An 18,006-nucleotide genomic window follows, 5' to 3' on the forward strand; every position below is an offset into this window, starting at 1 on the left:
TCTCCTAAAATGCAACACCTCATGCCTGCCCAGATTAAATTCCATCGGCCATTTCTCCGCTCGTGTTTGCAATTGGTCTGTATCTTGCTGTGTCCTTTGACAACCTTCCATGCTGTCCACAAGTCCACTGGTCCTTATATCATCTGCAAACTTACGAATCCCCCATCTACATTTGCAACCAAGTCATTTACATATATCACAAACAGCAGAAGTCACATCGATGCGGAACACCACTCGTCACTGAGCTGCAGCCAGAAAAACAGCTTTCCACCACTGAGACGGCAAGAACTGTAGATGCTGGAATCAGAGATAACCAAGTGTGGAGCTGGAGGAACGCAGCAGGTCAGGCAGCATCAGAGGAACAGGAAAGCTGACATTGTTGATGCTGCCTGGCCTGCTGTGTTCCTCCAGCCCTATACTGTGTTCTCTTTGTTAGCCTTCCACCGCTACCGTCTGCCTTATATGGGCAGGCCAAGTCACCACGGATCTCATGGATCTTAATCTTCTGGATGAGCATACCATGAGGGACCTTGTTGAAAACCTTCGTAAAATCCATGTATATGTTATCAACTGTTCTACCCTAATTGATCACCCTTGTCACCTCCTTGAAAACTTCAACTGACTTGGTAAGACATAACCTGCCCCGCATAATGCCATGCTGGCTGTCCCTTATTAGCCCATACCTTTGAGACATGAGACACTCACCAGTCTGTAGTTTCCTGGAAAGTCCCCGTTTTCCTGCTTGAACAGAGGAACGACTTTATCCACTCACCAGTCTCCGCAACCCCTCCAGTGCCTGGCAAGGATATCAGATCCTGTTGAAAGTGGGGTGTTGATGCATTTGTGTAATGATTGTGTTTTGTTTCAGCCCTAACATTCAAAGCAGTGCAAGAATGTCTTTGTGCAGCAGGCGAGTTGTGATGAGACTGAACCTTCATACAATTGCAAGATGTTGAAAATTTGCCATTATTTATGAAAACAGTGATAAATTTCCATGATCAACATTTCTGTTACACTGCAATGATTATCCCGTGGCATGTAAAATCAGAAAGATACGATAAAATGAGACTGGGTCATATGCAGGGAGAATGTTTGCCTTTCATGTCGATAGAAGTAGTGAAATATTTCCATGAATCTAAGAGTCACTTTTCCGTTCATTGAAGGACACAATCATCGCCTTGGAAGCTTCATCACGATACTACTTTGCATTTCTGAAGAGGGAAGAAGAAATCAATATGCAAATTCAATTCCATGGTTTTGGAAGTCCCATTGAGAACACGATTCATTTGCGCCGGCACAATGCTCTGACCGAGAAAGAATTGAAGGTGAGTTTGTAGTTTGGAAGATCGCAGCAATTTATGCATCAACTTCTTCATCGATAATGTTCCATTGCTTTCAAACTGCACTTTCCTCTCTGCAAGATAATAACTGTTAGAACAAGCAACAGTATCGGTAGATGGTCTATGGGGAATGCAATGTTACAAAACCCAATCCATTCAACAACATATTTCAGATAAGTCAACAAATTAAATATTCCAGCACAGGATAAAACAAGGAAGATGAGAGTGAGGAGGCAATAGCTCTGATGACAAAAGAACAGAAATTTACCTTTATTCATTTGAGCAAAAAAGCAGGCACACAAATAAATAATCATCTAACAATGCACATGTGCAACGGAGGCTACAGGGGGACTAAGAATGCCGAATTGTTGTCATGCGTATTGCTGAAAGGATGATTGAAACAGAATCTGTGGTAAATTTGAAGAAATACAGATGATGCATCTCAGGATGTTGGAGGAAGAACATTTATGGACTGAGGCAAATTGTATTGCCCTTTTCAGGAGTTATTGGGTTCATAATATTGGGTTCAAATTGAAAGACTTCCTTCCGTGCTGAAAGCTTTAGTTTAGTTGCAGCTGGATGACAATTTCTGTTCCTGGTAGTATTTAGCAAACTGTTAAAAGTGAATGTCACTGCACAGAATTCCAAACATGACTCCAATCAGTAGAGAAAATATCCAAGGTGTGTGATGAGTTGTATCCTCTCATGTTGAACAATGCAGCTACAGATACAATGGAGGCACTGATGATAATCTTCCAAGAATCCTTAGATTGTGGAAAATTCTCAGAGGATTGAAAGATTGTGAACATAACACCATTATTACAAAGATACTTCGACAAAATAGCATGCCAGTATTGCCAATTTAGGTCAACCTGGGTAGATGTTCATGCCGGCCATGAAAGATGAAATAACAGGGTACTGAATGTGCTATAACATCCTACAGAGTTAACATCCTTTTATAAAGGGGAAATAATACTTGACAAACTTGCTACAGTGCTTTGAGAAGGAAACAAACATTACTGATGAAGGACCACCAGTTGATGTAGTACATTGAGATTTCAACAAAGCATTTGATAAGGTACAGCTCATAAGGTGTCTCAGATGAAAAGAGCCCATGTGTTCAAGGGTAGTTTGTTCGGATGGACAGAGGACTGCATCGTAAATAGAAGTAGAGTTGTAGCAGCAGGATGGTAACTGACAAGTCATGTACGGCCACAGAGCGAATGCTGCGGAGGCCATGCACCTCATGTTGACTGGGTTGATTTTGGAAATGGCGTAGGGGATTGCTATGCTTAGGAAAGTTGGGCAGGCTGGGACTACGTTCATTGGCGTTTATAAGATTGAAAAAATCTTATTTTTTCAACATGTAAGATTCTAAAGAGGCTTGATAGTGTATATCCGTAGAGATTACTCCCATTTGTGAAAGATTTTACGACCAGAGGCCACATTTTCAAATTGGTTGCCTATTAATTCAGGGAAGAATTACTTCTTTCAGGTTGTAGCACTCTATTGAACACTTTAGCCAAGAAGATTTTTGAGGTAATGCCATTAGTCATATGCTAGGCTGTAACGGCCAGGTTAATTTTTAAATCAAGAAACAATGATAATGAGAAAAGGGTCGAGGCCTGAAACGTCAGCTTTTGTGCTCCTGAGATGCTGCTTGGCCTGCTGTGTTCATCCAGCTTCACACTTGGTTATCTTGGATTCTCTTGCATCTGAGCTTCCCATTATCAGTGATAATGAGAAAAGGGTAGTCTTTGCAGTGGAGATACTTCAAGGATCCCCTTATTACTATAGAATACAGGGAGGAATTAAACACATCACTACCACACCATCACTACCATGAGAGAAGTAGCAGTCGACAATCTAATGGAGTGAAAGCAGATTAGACTCTTTGCCGTGATGGTTTACTTTCTAAGATTCTCAACAATGAGCTACAGAGTCGGTGTATGCGTTGATTGTAATTTCCCAAAAAGGTTTAGATTCTAGAGAAGCATCTGAGGGCTGGAAAACTGCCGATGTGACATACCTATTTAAAAAGGAGAGAGGCAAAAAGAAGATAACTACAACCGAAACAAAGTAACATCTATTGTTGGAAATATGTGGCAATCAACTATGAAGAAAATAATAGCAGGACATTTGGAAAATCAGAATTTAATCAAACAGAATCACCATAGATCATGGGAACTGCAGATGCTGGAGAATCCAAGATGACAAAATGTGAGGCTGGATGAACACAGCAGGCCAAGCAGCATCTCAGGAGCACAAAAGCTGACGTTTCGGGCCTGGACCCTTCATCAGAGATGGGGATGGGGTGAGGGTTCTGGAATAAATAGGGAGAGAGGGGGAGGCGGACTGAAGATGGAGAGAAAAGAAGATAGGTGGAGAGAGTATAGGTGGGGAGGTAGGGAGGGGATAGGTCAGTCCAGGGAAGACGGACAGGTCAAGGAGGTGAGATGAGGTTAGTAGGTAGATGGGGGTGCGGCCAGGGGTGGGCGGAAGGGATGGGTGAGAGGAAGAACAGGTTAGGGAGGCAGAGACAGGTTGGACTGGTTTTGGGATGCAGTGGGTGAAGGGGAAGAGCTGGGCTGGTTGTGTGGTGCAGTGGGGGGAGGGGACGAATTGGGCTGGTTTAGGGATGCGGTGGGAGAGATTTTGAAACTGGTGAAGTCCACGTTGATACCATTATGCTGCAGGGTTCCCAGGCGGAATATGAGTTGCTGTTCCTGCAACCTTGGGGTGGCATCATTGTGGCACTGCAGGAGGCCCATGATGGCCATGTCATCTAAAGAATGGGATGGGGAGTGGAAATGGTTTGCGACTGGGAGGTGCAGTTGTTTGTTGCGAACTGAGCGGAGGTGTTCTGCAAAGCGGTCCCCAAGCCTCCGCTTGGTTTCCCCAATGTTGAGGAAACCACACTGGGTACAGTGGATGCAGTATACCACATTGGCAGATGTGCAGATGAACCTCTGCTTAATGTGGAATGTCATCTTGGGGCCTGGGATAGGGGTGAGGGAGGTGGTGTGGGGCAAGTGTAGCATTTCCTGCGGTTGCAGGGGAACGTGTCGGGTGTGGTGGGGTTGGAGGGCAGTGTGGAGCGAACAAGGGAGTCACGGAGAGAGTGGTCTCTCCGGAAAGCAGACAGGGGTGGGGATGGAAAAATGTCTTGGGTGGTGAGGTCGGATTGTAGATGTCGGAAGTGTCAGAGGATGATGCGTTGTATCCGGAGGTTGGTGGGGTGGTGTGTGAGAACGAGCGGGATCCTCTTGGGGCGGTTGTGGCTGGGGCGGGGTGTGAGGGATGTGTTGCGGGAAATATGGGAGATGCGGTCAAGGGCGTTCTCGATCACTGTCGGGGGGAAGTTGCGGTCCTTGAAGAACTTGGACATGTGGGATGTGCGGGAGTGGAATGTCTTATCGTGGGAGCAGAAGCGGCGGAGGCGGAGGAATTGGGAATAGGGGATGGAATTTTTGCAGGATGGTGGGTGGGAGGAGGTGTATTCTGGGTAGCTGTGGGAGTCGGTAGGCTTGAAATGGACATCAGTTACAAGCTGGTTGCCTGAGATGGAGACTGAGAAGTCCAGGAAGGTGAGGGATGTGCTGGAGATGGCCAAGAGAACTGAAGGTTGGGGTGGAAGGTGTTGGTGAAGTGGATGAACTGTTTGAGCTCCTCTGGGGAGCAAGAGGCGGCACCGATACAGTCATCAATGTACCGGAGGAAGAGGTGGGGTTTGGGGCCTCCAGTGACAGTGCAGCACTCCCTTAATATTGTGAAAGATTTTACGACCAGAGGCCACATTTTCAAATTGGTTGCCTATGAATTTAGGGGAAGAATTACTTCTTTCAGGTTGTAGCAATCTATTGAACACTTTAGCAGAGAAGGTTTTAGAGGTAATGCCATTAATTATATGCTCGGCTGAGATGGCCAGGTTAATTTTTAAATCAAGGAACAACGACAATGAGAAAAGGGTAGCCTTTACAGTGGAAGATACTTCAAGGATCCCCTTATTACGAAAGAATACAGGGAGGAATTAAACACATCACTACCACACCATCAGTACCATGAGAGAAGTAGCAGTAGACAATCTAATGGAGTGAAAGCAGATTGGACTCTTCGCCGTGATGGTTGACTTTCTAAGATTCTAAACAATGAGCTTCAGAGTCGGTATATGCATTGACTGTAATTTCCCAAAAAGGTTCAGATTCTCGAGAAGCATCTGAGGGCTGGAAAAATGCTGATGTGATGTCCCTATTTAAAAAGGAGAGAGGCAAAAAGAAGATAACTACAACCGAACCAGTCTAATATCTATTGTTGGAAATGTGTGGCAATCAACTATGAAGAAAATAATAGCAGGACATTTGGAAAATCATCATCTCATCAAACAGAATCACCATAGCCTGATGAAAGAGAAATTATGTCTGGCTAATTTGTTTGGGTTTTTGGAGGAAGTTTTGGGAGGAGAATTAACAGAGGAAAACCAGTAAATGTGTTGTGTTTGGACTTGGAGAAAGCATTTGAGAATGTACACAAAAGTAATAAGCTAAGAGCTGAGGTTTTGAAGGTAGTATATTGCTATGGATCAGTATGCTTTGCATGTTCTGGAAGAAGAGATCACATCTCGAGTGAAATGCACCAAGTGAATATATATTTTGGGGAACTTGGTGGCAATGCGGTAAGTCAGTGCAGAGGGTAAGAGGTGCCATTTGCTTGCTTTTTTTGCCTTATAGTTCATAAGCATTTTGTTTTTGAGACAGGGTGAATTGAAGCCAGAATCAGGGACCGAGAGGGTGAACCAGGTTCATTGGTTGGTGATCGCGACTGGTTTAAGAATCTATTATCGGTAGCTTTCAGATTGAAAGTAAATCGGAGAAATATTTACAGGCTACAAAGTAAAAGACCAGAATGTTTTCAAATCAAATTAAGATCGAAGTAATTGAAATGGAGATGCCAGGCCAGATGATTATTTGTACCTACATGACGGGCGAGTGGTCAGGCCCCAGACTCCAGCTTACGTTTGATGAACTGGAATCTCAGTTTTGACCAATCAACAAATCATGTGGGGCAGAGTTACCAGGGAATGCTGTGTTTCAGGAGGCAGTCACACACCTTAGATTAACTAGCTGAAATTCGGTCAGTGGCCAATGACAAAGAACAGGGCAGGTGGAAGGATCCAGGATGTAGTGCAGAAGGAACCTTGGCCTTTGATCTTATCGAACAGGTTTGAGATTCTTTCTTCGTGTGTGGATGAGAGTGCAGGGTATAGGGAAGATGAGTAAACTGACTGTAGCACTGTGGGACAGGTGGGACATTCAGGAGGGGATAAAAAGTGAAATGTAGTTATAATCAGAGGTAGTATAGTTAGGGGAATGAACACTGTTCATTGTGACCAGGATCGAGAGTCTCGAAAGTAGTGTTGCCTGCCTGGTGCCCAGGTTCAGGATATTCCATCTCGGCTACAAAGGAACGTGAAGTGGGAGGAGTAGAAATCCAGCTATCGTGGTCCACACAGGTACCATTGATATGGAAGAAAGAGGAAAGAGGTTCTCCTGAGGGATTATGAGCACCGAGGTGCTGAGGTGAGAAAGCAGAACCAGAATGGTAATAATCTCTGGATTATTATCTGAGCAATTTGGCACAGTGTGAACATAATTATAGATGTACATTGTTCAAATGGTGGCATGGCAGAAATGTGTTTGAATTCATGGGACATGGGCATCGGTACGGGGAAGGAGGGAGTCGTTCTGGTGTTATAGGCTCGACGAGAATCATATTGGGACAAGTATCCTCGCAAAATACAGAGCTAGGTCTGGGGCTAGGGCGTTTTAATAAAAAGTGTGGAGTGGTTGAGCTCAGTTGCATGGAAAATTGTGGAAAAAGTTAGAAGCTGGTAAGTGCTCAGCAAAGTTTCCAGAGCAAGTAATAGGACAAAAAGTATGGAAATGGCCAGGAGTCTCACTTCAGCTGCAGCAGATAAGAAGGGTGGCTGTAAATGCCAGACTGAAGATCTTGTATTGAATTGCAGGGAGTGTATGAAACAAAGTGAATGAGTTTGTGGTGCAGATTGAAATTGACAGATACATCACTCTGGGTATCACAGAGAGGTGGTTGTTAGGGGATAAGTGTTGGGAACGAAATAGCCAATGATTCATGTCCGATAGAAAGAACAGGCAAATGAACAGAGATAACAAAGTGTGGAGCTGGATGAGCACAGCAGGCCAAGCAGCATCTCAGGAGCGTAAAAGCTGACGTTTTGTGCCGAGACCCTTCTACTTCTGTGTGTTCATCCTGATCCACACTTTGTTATCTTGGATTCTGAAGCATCTGCAGTTCCCATTATCTCCGACACAAATGGACAGAGATGCCAGGGTTGGCTTGTCCGTAAGAAATGAGGTCGCGCTGAAGGAACCACAGCTCTTGTGCTTGTTTATTAATGACTTGGAGGAAAGAGGTGCATGTGCTGTGGCTAAATTTGTAGATGACAGAAAAAATATTTAGAAAGACAAGGCATGGCCCAGAAACAGAGATTTACCGGGATGTTACTTGGATCGGAATGTATTAGCTATAAGGAGGGTTTGGTGGAAATGCTGTGTCATGATAAATGTAATGAGATCAACCATGATCTCACCGAATGATGGAGGAATATTCAATGGGCCAAATGGCTTTTTTTGTGAGTCTTCTTGTTTGACAATGCATTCATGAAGGTGTTTTTTTTTCTCTCTTGGATAAGATGTGAAAATGAAATGTATACGAGATAATGGGAACTACAGATGCTGGAGAATCCAAGACAACAAAATGTGAGGCTGGATGAACACAGCAGGCCAAGCAGCATCTCAGGAGGACAAAAGTGCTCCTGAGATGCTGCTTGGCCTGCTGTGTTCATCCAGCCTCACATTTTGTTGTCATGAAATGTATACACTTCCTTTTCATCTGGGAATAAATAATTGTTCTGAACGATTTCCATTGACTAATAGCAATCTGACAAGCTTCGCAATGTAAAGAGATTTTTAGCTTCTTTTTAATTGTAAAGATATTCTTTGGAATTAATTTGGCAGATATTATTTGCATCTCAGGAAGTATGTTCATCACTGCATCTCAAAAAGTGCTCTGTTGTATAACAACAGCTTTTTAAAGATCACTTCAATGGTTGTGATTTTGAGTTGCCATAACACACATTAAATTACACTGTTGGCCAATCTGTCCACGATTATTTCATTATCTTATGCTTCAAACAGACAAGGAAATATTGGTGATGCAATGAAGTGTTTGACTCTCAAATATAATTGCTGTTATAGTTTCCACTTGGAAGAAAGAATCACATCAAATTGACTGGTCAAGGAAATGGGACACTGACTGTGAGTACTTTGAATGTTCGAGTTATTCCTCAAATGAAAGTTATGACCTTGATGATTTCTCTTTCATGCAGCTATGAACAGACTCTTTTAAAATATCCTCTGGGTTAGTGGTTCAGGCATAAAAGTGCAATATGTATATTTATGTATATACATGTACATGCGTCATCTGAAAAGATAATGAGTATAAATCACTTGTGACAAGGTGAGAATGAGTTATCCAGATAGTAAGAACTGCCAATGTTGGTGTCTGAGATAACACATTGTGGAGCTGGAGGAACACAGCAGGGCAGGCAGCATCAGAGGCTCAAGAAAGTTGAGGTTTTGGGTCAGGACCCTTCCTGAGAAATGGAGGGTGGAAGGGAGCTCAGAAACAAATAGCGTGGAGGGGGAGGAGGTGCTGGGGAAGGTAGGTGGGATGGTAATAAGTGAGTACTATCCAGATTGGAACAGATTTTCCCCAGGGGGTGTTGAGTCCGAATTCCAAATCACTCTCAAAATCTTAGTGACTGTTAACGTTGATGTTTTTTGTCTGTGCGTTTCAGTAATTGCATGACAGTTGAATGGTTCGTTGAGAGTGAGGAACCTGTGGACTCTCAGACACCAAGATGGAATTTAGTTCGAAGAGTGACTTCAAAATAGTTGCTTGCTTTTAAAATCTTGACCGTTTTTGCTGTCCAGTTGAATGAATTTAGCTCATACTGCTTCAATAGGAATTAGTGTTTAATAGGAACATATTTGTGAAACTTAGTTTCGCAAGTTTTCGCTTAAACTGGTGCAGACTTTCGGTGCTTGCAAAAAGGCTCATCTCTCCATTAATACCGAAGGAAAATTGGAGTTTAAAAGTAAGTTCACCCGCTGTCAGGGAATGAAATGTTAATGTTGACTCGAACATAATTTTTAAAAAAGTCATATATTTGTGCAACACTGACCTCAAATTAAAATTTGGATATGCTAGTTTTACAGATGGTTGGATATTGAATTCATTTTAAATGAGGGTGAAGATCACTTTAAATCCAGCATATTTGTGAAGAAAAGAAATAGCATGTCAAATAAAATTAACTGCATGACTCTTCATAGCCCTACATGTAGAATTTCATTCCGAACTATGAGACAGTTGTGACCCCATACTACCTCAGTGCTCATGGCAAGAGTAAGACTCCTGTTTGACGTGCTGTGCACTGCATGGAATGGCGGCAACATCAGATTCATTGATGCTTGAGAATCAAAAGAATATGACCATAAGATTTAAAATCAAAATCTCATTGAACACTTCAAGGAATGTATTACAGGAAGAGGGGGAAAGCATGTTTGACTAATAGAAGGTGGTGGCGCAGATCACATAGACCTGTGTGCTAAAACTTATCACAAATTTCACATTGAATGGAACAGTTTAAACAGGCTGGAGGAAGCAGACATGCCAGCCCAAACTTTTTGAATTTGAGCATTCTGTTCGTAAACATCAGCAAAATTGTGGGAAACATGTTTATTCTTTCTCTTTTATTGCACAGAACCATACGATGAGACTGTTTTGATGAGGAATTTAAAGATTATGTGTCCCATCCGTTTGACTCACAGTTTGGTACCATAGGTTGGTACGATCTTCGTTCGAGAAGGAAAAGGGATGTTCCAGATACAGAAAATCGTCAAACCATTTACTACAAAGTCCGTTTCTGGTTAGTATTAATTAATGCAGTTAACATTTTTAGCTCGAAATGATTGCACAATGGAGTCAATAAGAAAATTCCATCTGATATTCCACATAAATTTTAAGTGGATATTAAAGCAGCTCATTTCTTTTTCACGCTGTATGCTGCTTTCAAGAATGGTTGTCTTATTGTCGAAATGTTTAGCTTTGCCCCCATGGCTTCTTCCATTAGCTCACATTGAAACACATGTTTCTTCAGCCAAAAATGCACGTTTACTCGGTGTAACTTGACTAACCTTCCCCTGTGGTCATTCCCCTGAAATCCCCTGCGGTAGCTCCCCTGAAAAACAACTATACCATTTTGGATACTGTTCCGGGGGATGACTTAGCAGGGGTATGCAGTCGGGTGCAGGTCTCTGGCACAGAGTCTGTCCCTCTTGCACAGAAGGGAAGCGGGGATAGGAAGAGAGTGATAGTCATTGGGGACTCAATAGTTAGAGGCACTGATAGAAGATTTGCCGGGAACGAAAGACACTCACGATTGGTGTGTTGCCGACCAGGTGCCAGGGTCTGTGATGTCACGAATATCCTGGGTGGGAAATTGGCTCGTGCCATTCGGTTGGATTTAAACGAGCTCAGAAGTGGGATGGGAAGCTGAGGTGTAGTCCTAGTACACAGGAGGATGAGCATAGGGAGGACATGGTCAGGACCTCACTGTCACAGAAGTGTGCTGGCAGACAGCAAGCTGGATTGAAGTGTGACGACTTTAATGCCGGGAGTATCTGGAATAATGTAGGTGAGCTTGCAGCTTGGATAGGTACCTGGGACTTCGATGTTGTGGCCATTTCGGAGGCATGGATAGAGCAGGGTCAGGAATGGATGTTGCAGGTTCTTGGGTTTAGATCTTTCATTAAGGTCTGGGAAGGTGGTAAAAGACGGGGAGGTGTGGCTTTGTTGGTCAAGGACAGTATAACGGCGGCTGAAAGAACCTTTGAGGACTCGTCTACTGCGGTTGTATGGGCTGAGGTTGCCAAGGAAGGTTTGTCGACTGAGTCAGTGTGGGTGGACGTTCGGAACAGCAAGGCAGCAGTCACTTCACTGGGGGTTTTCTGCAGACCCCAAATAGCAGTTGGGAGATCGAAGAACTCATTGGCCGGCAGATTGTTGAAAAGTGCAAACGTATCAGGGTTGTTGTTATGGGTGACTTCAACTTTCCCAATATAGATCGAAACCTCCTTAGTGCAGATGGTTTGGATGGAGCCGTTTTTGTCAGGTGTGTTCAGGAGGGTTTCCTGACTCAGTATGTGGACAGGCCGACGAGGCGGGAGGCCATTTTGGATTTGGTGCTCGGCGATGAGCCAGGACAGGTGTCAGATCTCATGGTGGGAGAACACTTTGGCGACAGTGACCGCAAGAGCCTCCCATTTACCATAGCCATGGAAAGGGAAAGGAGCAGTTACCAGGGGAAGATATTTCACTGGGGTCAAGGAAACTATGATGCTGTCAGACAGGAGTTGGGAAGTACAGATTGGGAGCAATTGTTCCACAGAAAGGGCGCAGCAGACATGTGGAGGCTGTTCAAGGAGCAGTTTTTGCGAGTGATGTATAAATTTGTTCCTCTGAGACAGATAAGAAGGGGTAAGATTAAGGAGCCTTGGATGACGGGTACAGAGGTGCTTCTTGTCAAAAAGAAAAGGCAGCGTACGTAAGGTGGAGGAAGTGAGGGTCGAGCACAGCTTTAGAGTATTACAGGCCTGCTGGGAAGGAGCTCAAAAGATATTGCCTGTCCAATTGTTACCTGTTACAACCTTTGCGTCCACGCTTGCTCATTCAATGGTGTCAAGATGCCAGCAGTGCATGTACCTTCTCCATCCCCTAATGCCGTCAGCTCACACAAGACATAGTCCTTACTTAAAATCTTCTGATCAACCAAAGTTCATTGTAATGGACATTTTAGTTATCTGTCATGAAACGAAAACTGATTCTGACTGGCATGACCTGCAGTGCAAATGAATATAATCTGCGAAACGAGATTCCTTATGGGCTTGCAGCCGCTACAAATAATTGCTTTTCAAAGACGTTGCATACATACATTTTTTTCTCCTATCACCTTAGATTTTTTTTTGTTTATGCATGTTGTGTGGGTTTCCAGTCAGGCCCATAAACACAGGTTGATGCAGTCACTGTTACAACACGGTATTGAAGGAGAATTTGTGATCTTTGGAGTTTCATTCCACTGAATGAAGGAGTGCACCATCAAGCCACTTCAGAGCACTACTGGTGACAAATTGTTGCAAGTTTTCAAGTGTTACTGATTGTCACATAAAATATGGCCTTTTTGTTGTTGCGCTATTCATCTTAACTGCAACATATCTAGTATTTAGGCTTGGAAACTATTTCAATTTTTTTGATTTACTTATTCAAAATCATTTATGATTGTTGTCATGATATCTACAATATGTTATTTTGATTGGACATACAGGATTGGATCTGTCTTAATGGAAATAATGTATGCGCTTATAAAACCCCTTCTGGGCAAGGTAGTTGCTCAGTGGTTAGAGCTGCTCATGCACTGGGGAGCCAATTGAGATTCCAGTCTTGGGTAACTATCTGTGTGGAATTGACATGTCCTCCCCGCGTCTGCGAGGGGCTTCCGCCAGGTGCTGCAGTTTCCTCCCATTGTTCAAAGATGTGCAGGTCCTTATATGTGATTTGTGAAGCATTTCTTCAATGTTTCAATCCTGCCAGCATCCAGTGCCTTGGACAAAATAACTGGAGATGAATAAAAGATACTGTGCCTTTTGACACCATTTCCTGCTGGATTTTCATCAATCCTGCTTTATATCAGTGACAACTTCCATGATCTTTTTTGATGCTCTGTCTGAATTGACAGTCTAGTTCCAAATATTTGTTGTGCAGTATTTCAAGGTCTCTGTTATAGCATACCCATGAATGTCCACTTCAAAAGATACTTCCATATCATAGAATCCCTACGGTGTGGAAACAAGCCCCTTTTGACCCAAGAAGTCCACGGTCACCCTCCAAAGAGCGTCTCACCCTGACTCATCCCCCGACCCTTTCCTCAGTAACCCTACATTTCCCATGACTAACACACCTAATCTACACATCCCTAAACACAATGGGCAAGTTTAGCATGGCCCATACATTGAGCCTGCGCATCTTTGGACTGTGGGAGGAAACCAGAGCACCCAGCAGGAACCCATGCAGGCATGGGCAGAATGTACAAACTCCGCACAGAAGATCGTCCAACGGTGGGATCGAACCTGGGTCCCTGGCGCTGTGAGTCAGCAGTGCAAACCACTGAGCCACCGTGCTGCCCTTGGAGTTAGACAGAGCTTGCTTGTTCCTGGGTGGCCTGAAATTGCCAACCTCCACTTAGTGGCAAAAGTGCTGACCAACTGCACTCATCTTCACTGGTTTTTGCTTTGTATCATTGAATTCAATCCTTCAAACTCTATGATAAATATTTAAATTTCCATTGATATGTGAGCGTTGTTTTTAGTACGCAGTATTGGTTTATTATGTTTCATTGGTACATAATGAATATTGTATGTATATGCAAATAGGCAAGTTGGTAACGATGCAGTCCACAGACCTGGAGGATAATAACACTGTCCTTCAATCGCCCACGATGCCCTCTGCAAATTGGTAGAAAACAAAAATTTCTATAAAATTCATCTCTCCTCCCGTCAGTCGATCAAAATTAATTCAGGATTTTGTACAGGCCAATAAGCGTAAGATTACACGAGCCTAAACAAAACTACTGGCTCATATTAGTTCAGTAAAGTGAAAGGGCAACAATAGAGGTAGTAGGAACTGCAGATGCTGGAGAATCTGAGATAAGAAGGTGTAAAGCTGGATGAACACAGCAGGCCAAGCAGTATCATCCGGCTCTGCACCTTGTTATCTCAGATTCTCCAGCGCCAATTTTCTGAAGCAGGGTCTCGTCCCGAAACATCAGCTTTCTTGCTTCTCTGATGCTGCTTGACCTGCTGTGTTCATCCAGCTCTCCACCTTGGGCAACAATAGAGTATGCTTTAAGTCACTAGATATGTTACATGGGTTTGTCTTCCTTAGGGTGGAGTTAGTGGAACCGAAAAAGATGTCTCCCTCACAGCGTTTGTGACACAAGAATTGCATCGTTCCTTGGCGGCCTTTCAACAGAAGAATATTCAGAGATTTCCCGAGTGGTAAGAATGTAACTTCTTTTACTTCTCTTTATCTCACTTTTTCCAACAATTGGAAAATAGATTTTAGAAATAACGTCGAGCTGATGAAGTGTGAAAAGAAGAATAATTCCAAGCAGTGGTGGGAGTTGGTCAGTGAGGTGGGAGGAGTGGATAGGTGGGAGAGAAGGCGGACAGGTCACGGAGGCGGGGATGAGGGGAGGAACTAGTCTTGGGATGAGGCTGGCGGGTGGGGAGATTTTGAGGGTGGCCAAGTCCACATTGCGGCTATTGAGTTGGAAGCTCCCGAGGCGGAATATGAGGTGCTGCTCCTCCAGTTTCTGGGTGGTCTGGTTGTGACACTGGAAGAGGCCCAGGATGGACATGTCATTCAGGGAGTGGGAGGGGGAGTTGAAGTGATGCAATGATTTGGACATGAAAATGGAAGGTGTGGTTCGTAAGTTTCCCAATGATTGAAGGTGTAGTCGCCAGCCAAGAAGGTCACCTCAGAATACAATGGGACATTGACAAGGGCCAATAAACTGAGGAATGGCAGATGGTGTTGAGGTTAGACAAATGTGAGGTGCTACATTTTGAAAAGGCAAATCAGGGCAGCACGTTTACACTGAAGGTTGTGGGGAGTGTTGCTTAATAAAGAGACACTGGAGTGCAGTTTCGTAGTTCCATCAAAGTACAGCCACCGGTAGAAAGGATATGAAGGAGACATTTGGTGTGCTCGCCTTTATCGGTCAGTGCATTGAGTATAGGAGTTGGGAGATCAATTAGCAGCCATATAGGACGTTGGTTCGGCTGCTTTTGGAATACTGCAATCGATTTTGGTCTCCTTGCAAGAGGAAGGATGTCGGCGCACCATTGAGGGCCGAAGGGCCTGTTGTGCGCTGTATTGTTGTATGTTGTAAACTTGAAAGGGTTCAGAGAAGATCTACAAGGATGTTATGAGCATCGGAGGTTGGAGGTATACCGTGGGCTTGAACAGGCAGCTATTTCTTGGAACTTTGGAGTTCAGGGCTGACCATATAGAAGTTTATACAATTACGAGGGACGTGGATAGAGCGAACAGCCAAGATCTTTTCCCCGGGTTGCTGGAATCCAAAACTGGAGGGAATAGGTTAAAAATGAGAGAGGCAAGATTTAAAATAGACCGGATTTTTTTCATAGTGGTGCATGTATGGAGTGAGCTGCCAGAGGAAGTGGTGGAGGCTTGTACGTTTAAAAGGCATGTGGATGGGTATATGAATAGGATGGGTTGAGAGGAATATGGGCCACATGCTGGCAAATGGGACTAAATTAATTTAGGATATCTGGTCAACATAGACAAATTGGGCCAAAGGATCTGTTTCCCGACTGTACATCTCTCTGATTCTAAGTGTCTTTTTTCTTAACCACGTGGCCCATAATTAGAAAAACTTGAATCAGGATTTGGGAATGTGACAATTCTAATTGGATCTGTTTGATGAAATTAACTCTGTAGGTAATGGTGGTTGAATTATGATTCGTCAAATTTGAGTTTATTGCAGCATCTTATAGAACAGAGAGACACATGTAATCAAAATTGAAAATCAAAACTTGGTAAAATTTTGCATTGGAAATACATGACAAGCCATTGGAGGAGATTCATGACCATTGCATTCAAGTGAGAACAACAAATGCGATTCAGTGACTCAGTGAAACGGGATGCAGTGACTCAGTGAAATTGGATGCAGTGACTGTGTGAACTGGGATGCAGTGACTGAGGGTAATGGGATGCAGTGACTGAGGGTAATTAGATGCAGTGACTGAGTGAAATAGGATGCAGTGACTGCGGGAAATGGGTTGTGGTGACTGCGGGAAATGGGTTGTAGTGACTGAGAGAAATGGGATACAGTGACTGATGGAAATGGGATGCAGTGACTGATGGAAATGGGATGCGTTGACTGATGGAAAGGAGATGCAGTGACTGTGGGAAATGGCATGCTGTGTCTGAGGGTAATGGGATGCAGTGACTGAGGGGAATGGGATGCCGAGACTGATTGAACTGGGTTGCAGTGACTGAGTAAACTGGGATGCTGTGACTGTGTCTCATGGGATGCAGTGACTGAGTGAAATGGGATCCATTGACTGTGGGAAATGGGTTGCAGTGTGTGAGTGAAATGGGATCCAGTGACTGAGTGAAATGGGCTGCAGTGAATGTGTGAACTGGGATGCAGTGACTGATGGAGATGGGATGCTGTGACTGAGTGAAATGGGATGCTGTGACTGAGGGTAATGGGAGGCAGTGACAGAGGGAAAGGTGATTCTGTGTATTTGGGAAATGGGATGCGGTGACTGTGGCGAATGGTATGCAGTGACGGTGGGAGATGGAATGCAGTGACTGAGTGAAATGGGATGCTGTGACTGAGGTTAATGGGATGCAGTGACTGAGGGAAAGGAGATGCAGTGACTGTGGGAAATGGCATGCTGTGACTGAGAGAAATGGGATGCTGTGACTGTTTTGGGATGCAGTGACTCTTAAATGGGATGCAGTGACTGCGTGAAGTGGGCTGCAGTGACTGTGCGAAACGGGTTGCAGTGACTGAGTGAAATGGGATGCAGTGACTGAGTGCAATGGGATGCAGTGAATGAGTGCAATGGGATGCAGTAACGGAGGAAAGGAGATGCGGTGACTGTGGGAAATAGCTTGCTGTGTCTGATGGGAATGGGATGCAGTGACTGTGGAAATGGGATGCAGTGACTGTTAAATGGGCCGCAGTGACTGAGTAAAATGGGCAGCAGTGACTTGGTGAAATGGGATGCAGTGACTGAGGAAAGGAGATGCAGTGACTGTCTGAAATGGGACGCAGTGACTGAGTGACCTGGGATGCAGTGACTGAGTGACCTGGGATGCAGTAACTGAGTGAAATGGGATGCAGTGACTGAGCTAAATGGGATGCATGATTGATGGAAATCGGATGCAGTGACTGAGGGGAATGCGATGTAGTGACTGAGGGGAATGCGATGCAGTGACTCATGGAAATGGGACGCTGTGACTGAGGGAACGGAGATGCAGTGACTGAGTGAAATGGGCTGCAGTGACTGTGTGAAATGGGCTGCAGTGTCTGTGCGAACTGTAATGCAGTCACTGTGTGATCTAGGATGCGGTGGCCGAGTGAAATGGGGTGCAGTGGCTGAGTGAAATGGGATGCAGTGGCTGAGTGAAATGGGATGCAGTGGCTGAGTGAAATGGGATGCAGTGGCTGAGTGAAATGGGATGCATTGACTCTTGGAAATGGGATGCACTGACTCTTGGAAATGGGATGCAGTGAATGTTGGAAATGGATTGCAGTGACTGTTGGCAATGGGATGCAGTCACTGTTGGAAATGGGATGCAGTGACTATGGGAAATGGGATGCAGTGACTGAGGGAAAGGAGATGCAGTGACTGAGGGAAAGGAGATGCAGTGACTGTGGGAAATGGCATACTGTGACTCAGGGTCATGGGATGCA

The 18,006-nt window shown here is 44.3% G+C and overlaps 1 long non-coding RNA gene across 1 annotated transcript in view; it reads left to right on the forward strand.

Moving 5' to 3' along the window:
* Positions 1-1,167: 1,167 nt before the first annotated feature.
* Positions 1,168-18,006, forward strand: part of LOC132207687 (uncharacterized) — a 220,050-nt gene continuing 203,211 nt past the window's right edge. The window contains exon 1 of the long non-coding RNA XR_009443704.1: positions 1,168-1,325. This is a non-coding gene — a long non-coding RNA (uncharacterized LOC132207687). The remainder of the gene's footprint in view (positions 1,326-18,006) is intronic.

This window comes from Stegostoma tigrinum, unplaced genomic scaffold (genome assembly GCF_030684315.1).
Source record: "Stegostoma tigrinum isolate sSteTig4 unplaced genomic scaffold, sSteTig4.hap1 scaffold_123, whole genome shotgun sequence".
In the NCBI taxonomy this organism is placed as follows: domain Eukaryota; kingdom Metazoa; phylum Chordata; class Chondrichthyes; order Orectolobiformes; family Stegostomatidae; genus Stegostoma; species Stegostoma tigrinum.